Raw genomic sequence first — 19250 nt, 5'->3', positions numbered from 1 at the left:
TGAGGACACAGTCAGAAGGCAGGGAGCTGAATTGGCTGGAGCTTTGATTTTGGGCTTCCCAGCCTCAGAACTGTGGGAAATAAATTTCTGCTTTTTAATCCACCCAGTCTGTGGTATTCTGTTATAGCAGCCTAATTCAGAGAGTAAATTTCATACATGCAGAGTAGAAGGTGATCAACAGCTTATCATAGAGACACTGAGCTTTTTGAAAGTGAAATGGGGATTATGCTTCTGTTTGCAGAAAGCTTTACATCTACTGAACCGCCTTCCCTGACCTCTGGTTTGCTCCTCACAGCTACCTTATGCAGGAGGCAGAGCCGATGCTGGCTTCTCAGGTTACAAAATGAGAGGGCCAAGTCTAGAGAAGTTAATTGAGTTGCCTACATTCAGTTTCTATTTGAGAAGCGGCTAAGCCTCTTAGTAGCTGTGTTCTGTCTTCTACCTGGTATATCTGGTGTGTCTTCCATGAACACCTTAATATTGTCAGTTCAGTGTTCTAATCCTTTTGCTTATAAGACCATAACCTTTATCTTTAGTCTTTGAAGGGATATTATTCTCAAAGTGGAGAAATCTCTCACTTTTTACATTTGGATAGAGAAACTGAAACATTAGTGGTGAAATTGTTGAATTTTTCTTTCTTAGGGGGGAAAATAGAATTTATAAATTATTTGGCTTGCTGATAAGATTTGAAGTATAAAATTTCTGTGAAGTATAATTCTAAGAAATGTCACAGTACCTGAATTAGCATTTTATCTTGGTCCAGGTATTGGTTTGTCGTCCAGTCTTACTGATGAGTGTCTAGAACAGGGGTGGGCAAACTTTTTGACTCGAGGGCCACAATGGGTTCTTAAACTGAACCGGAGGGCCAGAACAAAAGCATGGATGGAGTGTTTGTGTGAACTAATATAAATTCAAAGTAAACATTACATAAAAGGGTACGGTCTTTTTTTTTTTTTTTAGTTTTATTCATTTCATAGTTTGCCCACGGCTGGTCTAGAATGTAGTAGTTATTAGATATGTACAGTCAAAAGATTATCATTCATTATAGTTAAGGTGATATGATTATGTCTTGCTCAAAGGGATGAAATAGCAGTGTTAGAAGCTACAAACTTTAAGTAGTTAAAAGGGAAAAAAAATTTCAATCCAAAACTCTAACCCAAACTGTGCCCTTCATTCTGAAATTCTACTAAGGTAATATTTATGAGCTGTAGTACATATTGTATTTGCTTCATTTCCCATTATATTTTAACAAAGAAATTAAAAAATTTTTACTTCCTGATGATAAAAATGATTTATTTGAGATTAAAACTTAGATTTAAAAAATTTTTATTGAGATAAAATTTTCATGACAGACAATTCACCCATTATACAAGTGTACGAATCAATGGTTTTTAGTATATTCAAAGAGTTGTGCAAACCATCACTACGCTATCACTAGGAATACAATTTTATATGGGTGTTTCTAGTGATTAATTGAATGCTCCTAGATAATCATTACATGTAAATTTGTACTTCTATGAGTAAGAATATAACTTATCTGTATCATTTACCATTGCAACATATAATTGGCTCAAGGCTTTCAAACACAGCTTTTGTTTAGATGGTCTGACATGAGGGAGTTAACTTCAGCTCAAGGTTAAATGACTCCCTCCCTTCAAGGGATAAGGCAGTTATGAATATGGTGTGAAATGGGATGTCTTCTTTCAGTATATTATCTGGAGAAATCGCAGCTTTCCCAGAGCATTGTTTTTATATTTGCTCTACTCAAAATGTGTTAGACATTTGCCATTTTCAGCAGTTTGTGATAAAGAATTTTTCATTTGTTAGTAAAAGGGCAGCCAGCCGATATGTCTCAGATTAGGGGAATTTCTTATTGTTGATTTCTTCCCACGGTTCATAAAATTCAAGTAGGCCCTTAAGGCTGTGGCGCAATCATACTCAATTTTCCTCGTCCATTCCCTTGCCCTGCTTCCTAGATGACTGTTTCATACTTTTTTTATACTTCCTCCCTGTTTTTTTAAAAAATATGTTTTTATTGATTTTTTAGAGAGAGGAAGGAAGAGGGATAGAGAAATAGAAACATCGATGAGAGAAACATCATCGATTGGTTGCCTCCTACATGGGGATTGAGCCTGTAACCTGGGCATGTTGGCCTGCCCGGGAATTGAACCATGACCTCTTGGTTCCTGGGTTGACGCTCAACCAGTGAGCCACACTGGCCGGCTCCTCTGGTCTTTATATTGGGCTTTCTGCTTCAGTGAGAAAAATTAAAGCAGTCAGAAGAGAAGTTCCACAGAGTCCTCCCACCTTGTCCTACCACCTTGATCTACCTTGCAGCGCAGGTTCCGCCTTCCTGGCTGTGTGTAGATGGAGTGCTGTTCTTGTGCCCTCCAAGGCCAACCCAGCCCAGCTAGTCGTTCCACACCCACCCCTCCCCTCTCAGGTAGTAAGTTTCTGTCTCTCATGTTATTAATGTTTCAGACTCTACTGGATCTTTCTCAACAGTATACAAATGTGCTGCTTTTCTCCCATAAAACAAATACAAAAACAAAATCCCCCTTTTTTGACCCAACTCCCCCTGTTGCTATTGCTTATTTCTCTGCTCCTCTTTGCAGGAAAACATTCCTTCTGCCTGAAATACATTTCCCCAGATATCTGTGTGACCTCACTTTTGAGAAGCAGCGAGGCCTACCTTGACCCTTGGTGTCTGCTCCTGATTTCCCTTACCCTGCTCAGTTTCCCCCTAGAATATTGTTTTTTCACATACTATACATGTATTTATTTTTATTGCTTATTGTCTTATTCCTCCCACTAGAATGTAAAGTCCTGAAGGGCAGGGATTTTTTTAAAAATATATTTTTATTGATTTCAGAGAGGAAGGGAGAGGAAGAGAGAGATAGAAACATTAATGATGAGAGAGAATCATTGATTGGCTGCCTCCTGCATGGTGATCGAGTCCACAACCCAGGCATGTGTCCTGACCAGGAATTGAACCAGGACCCTTCAGTCTGTAGGCTGTCGCTCTATCCACTGAGCCGAACTGGGTAGGGCTGGGATTTTTATTTTTATTGATTTCAGAGAGGAAGGGAGAGGGGAAGAGAGAGAAACATCAGTGATAAAGTCATTGATTGACTGCCTTGTGCATGCCCCCTGCTGGGGATAGAGCCCGCAGACCAGGCATTTGCCCTGACCGAGAATTGAACCGGTGACCTCTTGGTTCCTGGGTCATGCTCAGCTGCTGAGCCACATCCCGCTGGGCTAGGGCAGGGATTTTTAACTGTGTAGGCCACTGATGTATCCCCAGTAGGTAGAACAGTAACTGGCACATAGTAGGTGCCTAATAAATATTTGTTGAATCTCTACACTGTGCCTTGAACTCATGGCTTTAAAAATTATCTAAATGAATATTACTAACAATTTTATCTGTAGTCCTGACCCACTTAGCTGCCTTCTTCACATTTTTACTTGGATGTTAATAAGCATCTAAAACTTAACATGCGCAAATGGAACTTCCAGTGTTTTCTCTTACCCTCACACAGTTGTGGGCTTTTTGCGTTTTAAACTCTCCAGCTAGTAGGATTTCACTTGTCAGTTCTTTTCTTTGGTGTATAAATTGTACCACCCATAACAAGCATGTCAAATTCTTGGCCTGCGGGCCGCATGTGGCCCACAAATATTTTTGCGGCCCAGCCAATATAACAGTATGTAAGAAACGTTTTAATAAACATTTCATAACTTAATTTTTACAGTATCCTGTTATACATAATTAATAACGAACTACAATGTTCACTAGTGACTGATTACTATCATCGTGTTACATTCATTTCCCTTACACACAGGCGCACCATTTCTCTCCACTAATACCAGCAGCAAATATTTTAGCAGCTGATTGCCACGTCATTAGTGTAATGACTTGTTTGGTGTGCACAACAGGAAAGATTTTGCTTTCGGAATTAGGTTTGTTTGCGTTATGCTTATTAATTTGTGCAGTTATTCAGTGTCTGGTAAGTTAATGTTCAAGAAAAAATTAATTTTTATTAAAATGTTCTATTATTTTATGTTAATGATTACTCACTTATTTCAGCCCTTTGTATTCAGCATGTCTCTACTGAAATAAACCTACATTTCTATGAAAATTGAAGCTTTTGTTTTTTTGCGGCCCACATAAACTTAAACCTTGTTTATTTGGCCCGTGTTAGCCTTTGAGTTTGATATGCTTGACCCAAAATGTCAGGAGAGGACTGCAACAATCTTTGGTTATTTAATTCTACCTGGCACCTTTATAATAGTTAACATTTTTTGTATATTGAAAAATATTCTAAGTTGTACTGTATCAATGAAAATAAATCAGTGTCCATTCTTTAATTCACTTTAACAACTTTTTATTGTGCATCTTGTAGACTCATTAGTTTGTTGTTTGATACTTGGGAATATCGTCTTAAGCTTTCAAAAGTAAGGAACTAAGAATATTTGTTATTGAAACTTTGATTTAAAGATATTTTAATTGCCATGTACTTAGAAAATATAAACTATTTTTTAGAAAACTGTACTCAAAAGTTCTTTGCTGGGAGGATAAAATCATCCCTCTTAAAACCCAAATTTGAAATGTAGGGTTTTACTGAGACATGGAGTTAATGGCATCTCCTCTTTAAATACTGACCAGATCATACAGCATCATGCATATTGAGGTAGCTTTCTTCAAATTGTATTTATTTTCATTGCTTATTATCTTGTTCCTTCCACTAGAATGTAAAGTCCTGAAGGGCAGGGATTTTTATTTTTATTTAAGCTGACGATTACATTTATCATCTACCAGGTAAATTGTTAATTTTATTTATTTTTGTCTATGAAACTTTAAGGGAATCTTATCCTGGTAGATTAATATATGTTGATAATTTATAGGACATTGCCTGGACACTGTAGATGGACTTGTTAGTTAAAAAAATTAATAGTGGCCCAAGCCAGTTTGGCTCAGTGGATGGAGCGTCGGCCTGCGGACTGAAGGGTCCCGGGTTCGATTCCGGTCAAGGGCATGTGCCTGGGTTGCGGGCACATCCCCGGTGGGAGATGGCTGATCGATGTTTCTCTCTCATCGATGTTTCTAACTCTCTATCTCTCTCCCTTCCTCTCTGTAAAAAATCAATAAAAATATATTTAAAAAAATTAATAGTGACTTATTATAAATATTTATTTTAGATAAACATATAAATAAACACACACACATATTTAATTTAGCATTGTATTTACCCGGATGATAGAGATCAAAGGAACTTGCAATAATGGTCTCTCCTTTTTGGAACCAGTAAACCAGCAGAACAATCCCATTTAGTCTAATTTAGTGCAGTATCATAAGGCAATCAGATTATAATCAGAACATGCCAAGACAACCCACTAGATCAGTGAAAAGGTTGGTTGGCATTTGGTGGAAAGTTGGTTGGCATTTGGTAGATGGAAAAAGGAGGAATTTGCCTGAAGTTTTTGCTTTTAACCAATTGCTTTTTCTTTATGCATTGGGTACATTAATGTAGGATCTGTGTTTTTTTAAAATTTATTTTTTACAACTAAATTATTGTTGTAAATGTATTTTTTAAAATGTATTTTTATTGACCTCAGAGAGGAAGGGGCGGGGGGAAGAGAGAGAGAAAGAGAGAGAGAGAGAGAGAGAGAGAGAGAGAGAGAGAGAAACATCAATGATGTGAGAGAACCATTGATTGGCTGCTTCCTGCACGCCCCCTACTGGGGATTGAGCCTGCGATCTGGGCACGTGCCTTTGATTAGAATCGAACCTGGGACCCTTCACAGGCTGACTCACTTTGTCCACTGAGCCAAACCAGGTAGGGCTAGGATCTGTTTTTAATAGTTATTTGCAAAAAGTTTAGTATGTGGTAGGTCTCTAATGAGCTATCAGGGTAGAGATACAGTCATTGGTTTACAAGTCTGATGACACTATAAAATACTTGAAACTTAATCCTCAGTGTAATGTCTTGAGGTAGGACCATAATTCATATTTAACAGAGGAGAAAATAGCTGAGAAGTCAAGTTGTCTTACTCACTGTCCCTTAATATCTAATTTGATTTCCATGTCTAGTGCAGTTTCCACTGTATCACAGCCTCCAGCTTTGTTGGGAGAGGTAAGAAAGACAGCAGAACTGGAGCCCTGGGGGAGAGATTTCTGTAGACCAAATGTGATTGAATGTGTAAAGGTTGAGAGTGAGGGGAGAAAACTTATACTTTGAATATGGTTGATTTGGGTAGGTGACTTGACCTTAGAGAGGATCCTCAGAAGGTTGATTTTGGTCATATCTAAGCCTAACCACTACTTTGTGTTGGAGGTGTATTCGAGAATTGTTTTGAGAGGTAAGATAATTTTATTGGCCTTTTCTCAATAATATATCTTTAAAATGAAAACATTTAATCTGATTTTAGTTTTTTAATTTTCAGGAGATCCTCAGTTTAGTTCTGCTAGGGGTTGAATTTTAAAATAAAAGGACCAGGGAGAGTGCTTATGTTCAGTATCTGCTTTAAAAAAAAAAGTCAATTTCGGCATCCTATATAATAAAAGCCTAATATGCAAATCGATCGAACGCCTGAACGACTGGTCACTGTGAAGCGCACTGACCACCAGGGGGCAGATGCTCAATGCAGGAGCTGCCCCCGGCCTGCAAACCCCAGGCTAGCCAAGGCGGGTGCTGGCGAGGACCCCCAATTGCCCCGCTGGTCGCCCTGCACTGGGCCTCTAGTTTAATAATAAAACATAAGGAAGTAGAGGCTGGTCTAGCCACAGTGCTATGGGACTAATTTGTTGAAATTTATGTTCCCTTGATAAACCATTTCCAGGTTCTTGGTGGATGGATTTAACTAAGAGCAGATTGCAAATGATTACATTAATTCATATGAATTGTGCCAAATCTGAAAATATAGAAAAATAAACTAACTTGTTTTTTTAGTTGATAGATCATTTAAGATCTCCAGCCCCTTCATCTTTAATACCTTTTCTTCTAAGATTAAAATCAGGTCTTTTATATTGTCATGTAGTACTTAGGTATTCTTGTATTAATTAACTTCAATTTCCTTTAATTTCTGTAAAGGAAATTTGAAAAAATAATTTATGGGAAATTTTCCTGGTTTTCAGGTTGGTAGAAACTCAGAAGCTAATAAACTACATTTGTAGTTCTTTGATCTATCACTTGGGATCTGATGAGCATCTATTATAATAAAAGCCTAAGCGACCATCACAGACCATCACAGCCGAACAGACGACCGAACAGGCTGCATTGGGCGACCAGGCCGGCAGGGGGTTAGTGAGGGACGACCAAACGACTGAACAGCAGGCTGCGTGGGGCAACCAGGCCTGCAGAGGGGGCAGTTGGGGGCGACCAGGCTGGAAGGTGGGGGCAGTGAGGGGTGACCAAACGACTGAGCAGCAGGCTGCGAGGGGCGACCAGGCCGGCAGGGAGGTTTGTGAGGGGCGACCAAATGAACGAAAAGCAGGCTGCATGGGGCAACCAGGCCCGCGGGGGGGGGGGGGGGGGGGGCAGTTGAGAGCAACCAGGCCAGCAGAGGGGGGCAGTGAGGGGCGACCAGGCTTGCGGGGGGGGGGGGGCAGTTGGGGACGACCAGGCTGGTGGGGGGAGGGACAGTTGGGGGTGACTAGGCCAGCAGGGGGTCCATTGGGGTGACCAGGCCAGCAGGCGGCGGGGGGCAGTTATGGGCAATCAGGCAGGCAGGCAGGTGAGCAGTTAGGAGCCAGTGGTCCTGGATTATGAGAGGGACTCTGACCACACGTTTCAGCACTAATTCCATCATGTGAAAGGAAGGGCTTTTTGTTTATGACTAAAATATTTTTAAAAAAATAAATGATTTATTGTTAATGACACTGGTTTGATAATACTGCCTTTTCTAGCAAACTGTCTGTTAGTGAAGAGGATGTAGTTTTAATATGCCTAATGTATTATTTGGTAGATTGATTTATTGAAAACGTATTTGGTCACTCGTCACAGATGTATGCTTTAAAATTAAGACAGAATCATGGAATAGACTGTGTGTGGACTCTCAGAGGGAAGGCGGGGGTGGATGGGTGGATGGGAAGAGATTAACAAAAGAATTTATATGCATATATGCATAACCCATGGACACAGACAGTAGTGTGGTGAAGGGTTGGGGTGGGGGGCAGGTTTGGGCTTGTAGGGGTCAATGGGGGAAAGGGGAAACATCTATAATAATTTCCACAATAAAGAGAAATTTTAAAAAAATGACAAAGCTACAAAAAAAAATGAAATGAAGGCTTTTGGCACTCTTTTAACCATGAAAAATTTAAATAATCTGTTAGTATGACTTAAATGGAAATTTGATTTACTATCTGCCTTTTATTACTAAGATCCTCTAAGGCCAACTGTATAAAAACACCTAGCATTTAGAACTTTGGCTATTGTTATCCTAGCTTTGAAGGACGGCCTATGGAGTCAACTTGACTTTGTTTTTTTAATTAAGATTAGGTTTAATAGCCACATGGAGTTGTAGATGTTATTTTAAAACAAAAATCAGATAGTAGGTATATATTTTATTTTCTGCCATAAATGAGTATTTTTTACTTTATGCTTTTATTGGTGTTCTCTCCAAAGCAGCACCAGGAAGTAACTCTGGGGGATAGTTTTCCCGAGGCAACCTACGGCACAGCTTGAGTTTCTGTGTGTCACTGAAGAGGTTTTGTAGCATTTGTGTTTTCCCGTTTTTTCGTTTTGGCGTGGTGTAGCAGTTTAATTTCTCTAGTCTTTAAATAGAATCATTAGATCTAAGTGTAGTGCCCTTTGATGCTGCTCTCAAGCAGAGAATTTGGGGAATAGTGAAGAGCAAGGCTGGAGGGAGGAATGGGATAAAAAGGAAAAAACACGGGCATTAGTGCATATGTGGTATTGAGTTGTAGAATGCTGGGACAGAAAATGGCTGGCTGCTGTGGTGGAGGGATGCCACTTGGCTTCAGTGGGCCCCCATTGCCTCCGTCTACTAGAATGTACAAGTTTTGGTGTTCTTAATCCTACAGGCATTTGGCACCTAAAATATTTATAATTCATAACATTTGTTAGGTTTGGTTTACAAACTTAATTGAATATTGGTGAATCATGCTAATAGAATTTTATATCTCCGTCCGCACTCCCACCCCCTGTTTAAAATGAAGAAAGTGAGCCACACAGAGTTGGTAAAAATTTCAGCCTAATTTTCTAATTGGCCTCTTTGGGCTTCGCCAGTGCTCATTCTACCAGCTCATAGCATTGAGTAGTTTTATTTCCCACTTTTGAATCTGTTACCTTCCTGAGACTCAGGTTCTCAGTTGCTCTTTGGATTGAATTAAGGCATGTGAGAGAATTACTTGTCATTTCTAATAAAGGCTTGGTTCAAAAAACCTGATTGAGGCTGGTGTACTTGTGAAATACATGTCATTACTTGCCTCTATAATATTTATTGTAGGCTGTATTACTAGAGCCAGCATTTTTCTTAAATAATCATTACATGCTTCACATTCCTGGATATAGAGACATTTGTGAGTTAGTATACTATTATCTTTGTTTTGTAGGTGACATTAATTTCATCATCCGTACATGGGAAGGCTCATTGTCAATTCACAGCAAACATTTTGACCTCAAAGAAACTCATAAAAAAAGACACTATCACAATTATTTTGTGAAAGTTCATGGGAGGTCATACTCAATTGGACAGATTATTAAAGCCAGTACAACAACAAAATGCACATAGGAAAGTTTCACTTAAACAAACAAAAAAAGCCCAGGAAACCACATAAAAAATTTTCAGTGCCCCAGAACAGAAACCAGTTGTGTGGTTTAAGAAGCAAATTCAAGGGCTGTGCTTTTGATAGCAGCGTTATGTTGAAATATGAAGAATATATTGTGTCGTAGTCGTTAACTGTTATAAAGGAAGTGAGCTGTAATTTACTTGCAATTATTACTCATGAAATTTGAAGAATATAGAGCCTGACTTTATTATTATAGATAGTCTATAATATGTAAGGAAAGGAACAAGTCCCCATTTCATATGCGAATGAACAGATTTCAGTGAATGAACAGACTTAATCTCCTGGTATGACAGAGCTATAGTACAAGGGACAGCCTGGGGGAGAGGAAGGCAGAAATCTTTGTTGCTTCTGGGTTGGAAGAGGTTAACCAATGAGACTTGTGATCAAAATAAGCCCAAGTCTCATTAGGACTTTGCATGATGATGCTAAAATGAGAGTAGAGTATATAAAAATATATTTGGAGTTTATTATACTTAAGTGCCTACTTCCAAACTTAGAACCCAGTTAGTTATTTTATTTGTCCAGATCTCTCAAATGAATATTAAGATATAAAATAATCAGCCCTATCTCCTCCCTTTCCTGTCCTTTCTTAATACTACTCTGAAAATTCCAACTATGGACTGCATTTTATTTTTCTGGAATCTGTGAAAAATCAGTTTATTAAAAAAAGTATTTTTACTAGTGGCCCTTGTGCACAAAATTCGTGCACGTGTGTGTGTGTGTGTGTGTGTGTGGGGGGGGGGGTTGGTGTTGCCTAACCTGGTCTGTGCCCTCTCACAGTCCAGGAGCCCTCGGGGGATGTCTGACTGCTGCTGAGGTGGGTGAGGCTCCTACCACCACCACTGTACTCGCCAGCCATGAGCCCGGCTTCTGTCTGAGTGGCATGCCCCCTGTGGGAGTGCACTGACCACCAGGGGCAGCTCCTGCATTGAGCGTCTGCTCCCTGGTTTTCAGTGTGTGTCATAGCGACTGGTCGTTCCACTGTTCGGTCAATATGCATATTAGCCTTTTATGCTACAGGATTGATTTTAGAAAGGAAGGGGGAGGGAGAGAGAGAGATAGAAATATTAATTATGGGAGAGAATCACTCATTGGCTGCCTTCTGCACACCCCACACTGGGGATCGAGCCCACAACCCTGGCATGATCCCTGACTGGGAATCGAACTGTGGCCTCCTGGTTCATAGGTTGATGCTCAGCCACTGAGTCACATCAGCTGGGCTGTGATGTTTATATGAGTACTAGAGGCCCAGTGCATGAATTCATGCACAGGTGGGGTCTGGCCTCACCCCCAATCAGGGTAGGAGGGCTGATGGGGGCTGGCCGGGGGAGGGGCCTCAGGTGGTTGGCCAGCCAGCCCCGTCCCCAGTCAAACTCCTGGTCAAAGTCCCAGTCAAGCTTCCTGGTCAAAGTTCCAGTCAAGGGGATAATTTGCATATTAGCCTTTTATTATATAGGATGTATTTCAGGTAATTTCTGTCTGTGTTGGTCTATACCAGTGGTTGGCAAACTCATTAGTCAACAGAGCCAAATATCAACAGTACAACGATTGAAATTTCTTTAGAGAGCCAAATTTTTTAAACTTAAACTATATAGGTAGGTATATTGTTATTAACTTAATTAGGGTACTCCTAAGGTTTAGGAAGAGCCATACTCAAGGGGCCAAAGAGCCGCAGTTTGCCAACCACGGGCCTATACTGTATATAAATTACATTTCATTTTCTGTGATACAGAACTTAGTGTTGCTGAATCTCAAAGTCTGTTTAATAGCACTTTTAAATCTCTTGCTTAAATTGAGGCATTCATGATTTTAGGTTTCATCTCAAAATTCATAGTTACAAGGGAAGGTAGAATAATATATAATGATTAAGTTAAGCAAATATTTGCACTTTCCCACAGTGTTAGGTATTCTAAAGTCAAATAATTGCTATGGAAATTAAAGCTTAGCTCAGCTAAAGAACCAGCTGTCTTATCTTTTAAGATTGGTAAGATGTGGCTTCCAAAACCTTGTTTTCAAAGCACCTGACAGAAATATTAAAAAGACTCTCAGGTCACTATAAATAATTTAGTATATGAACAGTGATCTATGAGATCCTTATAATTTATTCCTTTTATATAAAATTCGTGTCTGGTTTGGTTTGAAAGTGCTTGCGTCATTGTAAGAGCTATTTGAGAGGAGTGTATCTTATGTTAGCTATACATCTCTTGCTGCTCCTTTTTATTTTTCTTTTTGGGTATTTTCTGTTAGCTTTTTTTTTGTAGGAAGAGACTAGTGGTTTTAAAAGTCCAGAATTTTTGTTTATAGGGACCTCCCCTCCCCATTTTTAGCATTTCTTTAAAAATATATATATTTATTGATTTTAGAGAGGAAGGGAGAGGCAGAGAGGGATAGAAACACCAGTGATGAGAATCATTGATTGGCTGCCTCCTGCACACATCCCATGGGGGATCAAGCCCACAACCTGGGTATGTGCCCTTGACTGGAACCAAACTTGGGACCCTTCAGTTCACAGGCCGATGTTCTATCCATTGAGCCAAACCAGCTAGGGCCTCCTTTTTAGCATTTCTCTCTTGATGCTTAAAATTGTATTATGATGAATTTTCGAATTTTCGTTTCCTCTTTTGTTTTACATGCTATCCAACTTCTTTTTTTTCTGGCTCCCCATTCAGGTGGTTGAGCTATTGGAAATTTTGACCTGTATTTATCATTTGTAGATGACATGTAATGCTTTCTTGACATGTAGTCCTGAAAAATTGACCCATATTAGTGGGGAGCAATTTTTTCCTTTATTTACCTGTGCCCTTTACGTGGGTTATAGTGTTTATAATCCCTAATCTGAGCCAGATGTAAACAGTGAAAGGGTGTTCCCTCATTTCTAGTTGATGGGGAACTCAGGTGTTGTAAATCTTTTCCTTTTACCTTAGCTGAGTGCTTCCTATTCTCTCAAGGACCCATTTAAGCATAGATGTTATATTTCAGTCTTTCTTTCCTTTTTACCTTGAAGCCTACAGTTCTGATTCTCATGCCTCAAGATCTAAGATTTTTTTCAGACTCATCTATCCTCCTTACTTCCCCCTTTCCTAGTCGTATGACTTCATTCCGTTGTTCTTGAATTGCCTCTTTGTCAAAATTCTTCTGGAAACAGTTTCTATTCCCCAGGGAGAATTTGCTTTCTAGAGCCCCACCCTTTTGCTGGCTTTCCATTACAGTGGTTCTCAACCTTCTGGCCCTTTAAATACAGTTCCTCATGTTGTGACCCCAACCATAAAATTATTTTCGTTGCTACTTCATAACTGTAATGTTGCTACTGTTATGAATCGTAATGTAAATATCTGATATGCAGGATGGTCTTAGGCGACCCCTGTGAAAGGGTCGTTCAACCGCCAAAGGGGTCGCGACCCACAGGTTGAGAACCGCTGCATTAGAAGCTCTTTCAATGGAAAAGAATAGTTGCTCACATTTTTGGCTTCCTCTCCGGCAGATGGTTGACCTTTCCCCTCAGAGATCATTGGTACCCGGGACTTGCAGGGTGAAAGGGAGTCCTCCAGAGGAATGTACCTCATGCATACACTTTGGGGTTTTTTTCTTTCTACTTTATAATGAAATTATAGCCAAAAAGCATGACTGAACAGGCTTATCTGGCCTTCCCTACTTTCCCCCAAGCTTCATAAAAGGGTGTTGATGTTATATATCTGCCATTTCCCCAACACATTCAATCCCTTGTACCCCACACTTGTGTCACAGCGCCGCCGCCGCCCCCCCCCCCCCCCCCCCCCCACATTACCCGGAAAACAGGTTTCCCTGATTATTGTTTTAAAGCCAGTACCATGGTATTGCATAATGGAAGATGTTTATGGTTGGGATTTTATTAAAATATCATACCCAAGTCATGAGTTCTTCCTCACCTTTGATTCTCTTCCTATGAGCAGCCTGTGGCAGATAAAGCTAGCGAAGTGCTCAGGGAATGCTTTGAGATATTTCAGTCTTTATTGAGTAATAAGTGATTGAAAACATATGACTCTAAAAGCTCTAGTTTTGTAGAAAAACCGAACTCTGACTGTCATTTTGTGTTATAAATACAGAGGTAACTTACCATCTTTGTAGAAATTGGGGTTTTATTTTTATTATGAAGAAAAATGTGCAACCTCCCACATACACAGCAATTGCATAGGATTGGAAAAATCCTTTGAGAACAGATTTATGATTTTATCCAGACTGTCATTACATATAGCCTATCTACCAGAGACTCTCAGTTCCGATTTTAGCGTGATGGCGTAATATGTTGAATGAGTTGGAGGAGATCTGTGTGGAAAGGGGAATTTACAAAGGAGTGCTGATGGTGTAAGATAATGGAACATGTGATTCTAAAACTTGGCAGGTGTGACTATGTTAAAAGGTCTAGTGGAGAGAAATGCTTTCTTGCTCTTTTTCCCTCAGGTCAAGTTGTATAAATTGCTGAAAGAATAGAAGACTAAAGCCTAGATTGCTAGGGGACCCTCTCACTATAGCTTTCTAAGAGTTGTCATCTATTGTCTTTGTGAAAGTCAAGGATAAAGTCCCTGGGTTTACATTTATGTATATTCTTGTACTTAAAAGCTAATTGAGTTGATTAAAAGGGAGTAGGTTACTGATGAAATGGGATTTGTAATGTTTTTATTTATATACATTTAATTCTAAATCATTACTGTCTAGTAGAACTTTCTGTGATGTTGGAAATGTCCTTTGTCTATGCTGTCCATCATGGTAGCTACTAGCCACGTGTGTCTGGTGAACACTTGAAATTTGGCCAGAGTGACTAAGGAAATGAATTTTTATTTTATTTAATCTTAATGAATTTTTAAATAGTCACATGTAGCCGGTGGCTACCATATTGGACAGCACAGATCTAGATGAAAACTCGTAAGTGATTCATAAGGCTATACAAGGAATAACATCTCAAAGTATTTCTCTCACAGACATGTTATAATTTCATGGACATGTGCTTTTAGTTCTTTATTTTGTTTTAGAGAAAATTGTAATGAAAGGGGGAATAAGGCACTGTTAGTGTGTGATATGGAGAGTTACAATTTAATTTTAAATCAAAAAACCCAAAGGTGGTCTGTTTTAATGTACTTAAGGAAAAGATTAATGAGGACCTTAATATTCTGCTTTAAGAATCTACTCTTTTGATTATAAGAGGAAAGCTTGTTGGTGGATAAGGAAAAATGAAGCCTAATATATTTTGTTCATAAAATATTTGATTGCTTTCAAAGTTAAGCATGCACAATTCCGACTCTCAGGAATCCAAGCAGAAACCAGGAGACCATACTTTTACAGCCAGAGAGTGAGGGTTGGTGTAGGGAGAATGGGTTCCCAGAGAGCCATGAGAGCCCTTAGAGGGGTTTAAGGAGTCAGAACAAGTTCCTCTGAGAACTGACACCTCTTCCTATTCAGCAATACAAGCTAAAACAATATTTCTAGGGTCAGCTAGATATATTCTAACATAGTCTTCTGCAAAATGTTGATTGTTTTCCTATTTTTTGTGGGAGTCTATGTAGAATATAGTCATTATCAATGTTAACGGACACATGCTGGGCATCTTGTATTTGCTAGGGATTGTGCAGACTAGTACTTTACATGGGTTATCTTATTCCTCACAACAACTCCAAGGGGTTGTCATACTATTATCTTCATTTTATAGATGAAAAAACCAAAGTTTAGGGAGAGGAATTGACTTGCCCACAGTTATAAAGCTAGCAAGGACCAGGTTATGTTTCTGAACTTAAGAGAGAAGGATGAGAGATTATATATGAAAATTATTCAACAAATGTTTATTGAAGTTGCAGTAAAGAAAGTGTGAGCAAAGGTGAAAGAGAGTAAGCTAAGTGTAGGGGATATATATAGGACGCTGTTATTGGAGTGTTTGGGTGAACAAGGTGAGGACTGGAGAGGCAGTTTTGTGAAGGAGGAAATCAGACCTCATGTATGTAGTCTTTCCTTGAAAGTTCTCTTTTTAAAACAATATTTTTAAAAATTTAAGATACAGTCAACACAAAACATTATAATAGTGTAGATGTATAACATAATGTTGTGATATTTGTATATTTTGCAATAAGTCTATTTAGCATCCATCACTACATATAGTTACACATTTTTTCTTGTGATGAGAACTTTTAAGATCTACTCTCTTAGCAGCTTTCACATATGCATTACAGTATTGTTAACTGTAGTCACCATACTATTATATTACACCCTATGACATTTATTTTATAACTGAAAGGTTGTACCTTTTGACCTACTTCATGCATTCCTCAAAAGTCTTGATTGAGGCTATTCAAAATTGAGACAAAAGGTACAATATTTATAGAAAGTAAGAATTGAGGTCCAAGATAAATGAGGGCATTGGGAATGGAGAAATAGATTGACAGCATTTTTCCAAATGCTCTCCTAATTTGGAGGACCAGTAATACCCACTTTCTTGCCACTATCTTCAGCCTGTTCTGTGGTGCTCATCACTTTGATTTATTGGTCCTCTCTGGTAACCACAGGGAGGGCCTGTCCCTTTTTCTGGCTTGGAACCTGGGTTGTGGCTAGGGCCCACTGAGGCCAGAGATACTCCCACTGCCTTGGTTATCCTAAGGTTATTTTAGATTTCAAAAGTCGTTTTTATCTTGAGTTCCTTACAGGCCCCTTCTGTTTGTTAATATTTCAATTAATGTCCTACTTGAGGGAGTTGATTCATCTTTTGCTGACAGGCAGATTTGTGCGCCTGCTCTCCCTCCTTCCCTCCCTCCCTCCTTCCCTCCCTTTCTCTCTCCCTCTCCCTCTCCTTTCCCTTTTGCTCCCTCCCTTCCCCTTCCCTCCCTCCCTCTCTCCTTCCCTTCCTCTCTCCTCTCCCTCCTCCTCCCTTCCTCCCCTTTCTCTTGTAAAAATATACCTGATTTGCTTTATTTAGTCCTTCAGTTTGCTATCTAAGAATTTTTTGAAGCAGATAATTCTTTTTGTGTTTCTGCAGTTTAAGTTGATGTTGATTTCTAACTTGTGAAGACAATGACCAATTGAATAGTTTGGATTACTTTTCTAAAATTGATCAATGGTTAAGACACATGTTGATGTGTCAGGTATTTGGGTAGTCAGATTCCCACCAAGAACTTCTGAGATTAGTTAGGTGCAATTAAGTTGTAGAATTTCTATTATTCTTGTCCCAAACTCACATACTGTTCTAAAGAAGGATGAGAGTTGGCATTGATCATTTATAAGTTTTGTAATGTGATGATGAATTACTCTGGGCAGTGTGTTGTATTTGATTCTGTTGGTAATAACTTGAACAGTTTTCTTACCTACAGGTTTCTTAGACCCTTTAATGTGACAATGATATAAACTTTAAGAGTATTTATAAGCAGTGTGCCCTATACTTACTTTACACAGAGGTTGTGTGTGTGTGTGTGTGTGTGTGTGTGTAAAGGAATACGGCTTGGAAAATGCTATGGTGTTTACATTTTTCCCTATACTCTTCATCTAATGCTATTTCCTGTGTCATCTCATTTAGTGTCTCCTATATGTTGATGACTCCCAAGTCCATGTATCTTGCCTTGGTCTTTTTCCTGATTGTCATTTTGTGTTTCCAGGTGCCTAGTTGCTAACTCAATCTGTATAGCTACTTAAAAATCTCTTGTCCATTCAGTTATGTGTATCACCCGCCAAACACATTCCCCCCCCCCCGCTCCCCCCCCCCCCCCCCCACCTCATAGAAACTAGGGATAGAAGCCCTGACATCTTCTTTGTCTGTCTTTGACTCCCATCTGGTTGATTCCCAAGCCTGCACTTTATGGGAGGTTAACATGATCACCCACAAACATGTGCCCTACTGTTTTTGATCTTAGGGAGTAGCGATAGTTGTGGATGTGGTAAGGGGGCTCTCAGGATGCTTAAAAATCTATTGGGGACCTCATGGGTTTTTCATAGTGAGAAGAGCTGCCTTTTACTACTACTGCCTTTTCTATACAATTCCAAATTTCTGTAATATTCTAAAAAATGCTTCTTACCTGTTCATATTATATCATTTGTTTAAAAAAATATCAAAAGTGACAGACCTATAGGGAAGAAGCAACACATCGCATCCAGCTGGTTAAAAACAACAACAAAATAAAACTGTAAATTACCAGTTGCTGAAAATGACACACATGTCTCTAGGTAGTTAGTCATATTGTTGTTAGTCAGTTTGCAGGTTGTAAGATGAAGCAGGGAGGGGTGTAAAGAAAGGAAGCTGTGCGTTGCCCCAGGTCCCACCGATTGCATCACATTAACTGTAATCGGTGGTGGCAGTTCCACTGAAAACATTTGAGAAGAAATCCCGTTTTCTGGAGCGAGAAGCAGGTTTCCCTGGGGATGCTGTTGTACCCGAGCTCCGCTTACATGCCAGCCTTCCAGGTTGCATTTGCCAGTTGCTTTTGAGATTTATGTTCTTGAGGTTGAATGTTGCCGTGCTTGCATTTTCCAGGTGCTCTTAAAGGTCAGTAGAGACTAGAGCTCTTCAATATACGTTTATATTGGTCAATAAACGGAGCTTCCAATATTTTTGTGGTTGTGCAGTATGGAATGAGTATTTTCCTGCTAGGTTTAATTTTTTCTTGACAATAAAACAGAAAATCTGTCAAGGGAACTTGACTTTGAACTGTAGGGATAAGACCTTATTTAATCTGGCAATTGCTCTCCCATCCTTTTATCTTCCACTATATGAGATGAAAGCTTAGAAAAGAATACCTGTGTGGTATTGATTAAACCTGCCAACACATGGTCAATACAAGTCTTGTTAGTAGATTTACTTGCTTCTGGAAGAAATGCAGTCTCTCCATCCTTCAGTCCTGCTGGATGTTATCACAGTTATTGTTCATGGGTGTCATATTAAATTTAGTTGCTTTCATATTTTAAAAAGCTTATTTTGAAAAATTCTGAAGACATAGCTTTTCTTTTCCCCCTTCCCTGTATTACTTTCCTTCTGTTGATAATGTTCAGGTCTTTAAATCAAAACGTTCTCCTTTAGTCTAGTGGTTCTCCTTTAGTCTAGGGCTGTGTTCATAATTTATAAATGTCAAGATGAGGTTTATTGGAAAAGGCTGCAACTTTGCAAATATTATTTAATAAAATTTGTATGTAAGCTGTAATGCTATAGATTTCATTTGGGTATATTTTACTATTATAAACTATAGCATTGGGCTTTCTCAACCTGATTCTTTAAAGAAACATCGTAGTTAGTTTTTCTTATTTTGGCACATATTTCAGAAATTAATCATTTCTTAGCAATGATCTTCTTCCCAAGATCTTTATAGACACTTGCTGTAGAGAGGTGCCATGTCTGTAGTAGAAAGCCCTGATGTGGCCTTGATGGGTTTTCTCTTTTCATTCTCAGGGGACCTGGTACCGGAGGTAAATGAGATTTTTATTAGAGAATGTTCCATTCTGA

General features: G+C 39.2%; 1 protein-coding gene across 4 annotated transcripts in view; it reads left to right on the top strand.

The window, feature by feature from the left end:
• Positions 1-19250, top strand: part of RERE (arginine-glutamic acid dipeptide repeats) — a 403197-nt gene that overhangs the window by 116126 nt on the left and 267821 nt on the right. The gene's annotated exons all lie outside the window — the stretch shown is intronic.

This window comes from Myotis myotis, unplaced genomic scaffold, assembly GCF_014108235.1.
Source record: "Myotis myotis isolate mMyoMyo1 unplaced genomic scaffold, mMyoMyo1.p scaffold_m19_p_2, whole genome shotgun sequence".
Lineage (NCBI taxonomy): Eukaryota > Metazoa > Chordata > Mammalia > Chiroptera > Vespertilionidae > Myotis > Myotis myotis.
This window is presented reverse-complemented; position numbering and strand designations above follow the sequence as displayed.